This window comes from Montipora foliosa, unplaced genomic scaffold (genome assembly GCF_036669935.1).
Source record: "Montipora foliosa isolate CH-2021 unplaced genomic scaffold, ASM3666993v2 scaffold_450, whole genome shotgun sequence".
Lineage (NCBI taxonomy): Eukaryota > Metazoa > Cnidaria > Anthozoa > Scleractinia > Acroporidae > Montipora > Montipora foliosa.
Genome location: NW_027179757.1, coordinates 15,001 through 17,385, shown reverse-complemented (window position 1 = coordinate 17,385; position 2,385 = coordinate 15,001).

The following is a 2,385-nucleotide window of genomic DNA, read 5'->3' as shown; positions in this document are numbered from 1 at the left end:
AGAGAGCGATACTGCGCTAATATTGATCAATGTTTTGGGTGAAAATATATTTCAGAATAGACAAGGAAACAAGACCAATACAATGACAATATTTTCTTCCAGTGCCGTCAATATAGGGCTGTGACACTGCCCTAAAAGTTGCGATTTAAGTAATTAACATAACGAAAGATAGGCTGTTGATAAAAATAGAAATCGTACCGGCTATTCACGGGTTTTTGAACGTGAACATCTACAGTCAAAACGATATTTCCTTTTGCCTGTCTGTTTTTATTCGAAATTCTTTTTAAATTATCTTCTTCTCGAGTTAGAAGGTGAGGAAAACAAATTTAGACGGCTATCGAATGGGTTTTTCAGAAATCACATTAAGAAGAAAGAAAAGAAAAGATCCATATTTAACCTTTTTCACTGAATTGGTTCAAAGCCACGATTTATACGATTCATATATCTCTAACTGTGTAACCGAAAATGTGCATGAGGAAACCAAAAAAGTGTCTAAATGGCCAGGTTACTTACTATTCCCACACACGTGTAGAGGTAGTTGAAGACTTCGCTCAGTGACTTTTTGAACATATTATCACTAATGGCTCTCATTACTTGGTTGGAGTACCATACGAAGGTAAGAACGTTTTTTAAAGATTTGAATTCATGAAGTTGGTTTGAGTTATTGCCATGTTTAGTGAGAGAGAACAACACCACTGTTTGATACCATCAGGAAAAACAAGTTGCCACTATTCAGCGGTCCTTCCGCTACAAAAGAGAAGTCTAGCGATAAACTCAAGATAGCATCATGAAAGAGCAACTGCTCTCTGTTTTCACGTCAGGTCAGGGATTGTGATTTAGAAGGTGTTTTTGGTCACGAGAACCTGAGTTTTCCTCTTTCGTTATCTCAACATGGCAACACTCCTCACTCATGTAAGCTTATATATATTTTTATTGCAGAACTTGATGGCGAAGAAACGAAATTACTCACTTGGTCGACAAATAGTACGAAATTAGTAATTTCACTACGACATGAAAATGACGATCTGTTCGCAAAAGGCAAAATCCGCAAAAACGTGGCTTGGCAAAGAATTGCGGAAAAGTTTAATTTGACTGAATCAGTGAAGGTTACAGGAGAACAGTGTTCGAACAAATGGAAGAAACTGGAGGAGAAGTATAAAAAATTCAAGGAACACAACAACAAAATCAGTAACGACCGAAAAGAGTGCGACTTCCTTGAAGAGCAGGCAGAGTTTTTCGGAATTGATCCGAAAATAATTCCAACAGCTACCGTTTCTTCTTTGACAGCAGAGCCGGCCACAGGCAATACGTCAACGGATGATGAGGAGGAATTACCTCTGGCAAGCTTCTGAGAGCCACCCCAAGAAGAAGAAGAAATGCCGCTCAAAGTTGTCCGCCATTGAAATGATTGAATTCCTGACTGCAGAAGCGGAAAGAGGAAGAAGCAAAAATTGTCCTTGCGCAGAAAATGCATAATGAAAAAATGGGCATAATGGAGAGATTCCTTGACGTCATGTTGAAGAAAGCAAATTGAGAACTTTAAAAACTGGAAGGTCCGGTTTATAAGCTTTGTAGCCCAGCAACTCTTAGCGGAACAAGTTTCGTCTTCAATTAACTGTATCAAAATTAACCTGATCCATGTAAAGTAACTTCCGCTTTATACGATTTGTCTTTTTTTTTTATTAAGTTCCGTGAAAATATCCAGCTCTTGAATTATTTACCACTTTTGGAAATGTTCCATATCCTTCATGCATGATAAATACTTGTGATCATTTGGTCAGCATCGCAGCAATCATTTTCTGGTCGAAAGTGGCAAGATCAATGCACCGCCAGGTAAATGAAGACTGAGCCCAAAATGTGTGGAGTAAAATTTGCCGAGCGCAAGGTTTGCTTAAGCTTATGTTTAATACCCTAGCTTTGAAGTTAAGCTTTTATTTTCAATTAACTTCAGCTTACCAGATTTATAATAAGTTAAATTTTATTGTTAATATGCTATTTTATTTGTTGTGCTTGCCATGTGTGTGAACATTTCTGGGATTTTCCCGACTCATTTGCTAGTTTGCCTCCCTTCACAATCTGTAAGCAGCATTGTAATGTATTGCCCAACGAAATACTGCCAAGTTTATATTTTCTGTTACCTCGTCATCCTCCTGTTTTAGTTAAGGGGACCGAATTTTTATTGACACTTTGTCAGGTTTGAACACACGCCAAATGCAACTGTGCATTTTGAATTTTCCCTTTGTAAACGTAGATACAGGTTGTTGTGAATAAACTTTGTGATGACAGACCTAAATAAATTCGTCGTGTTTTTAATTTATACTGTTGACTGTGTTCTGAGGGTTGTCCACAACTACCTCTTAGTCCAAGTTGCTTGTTGATAATTCT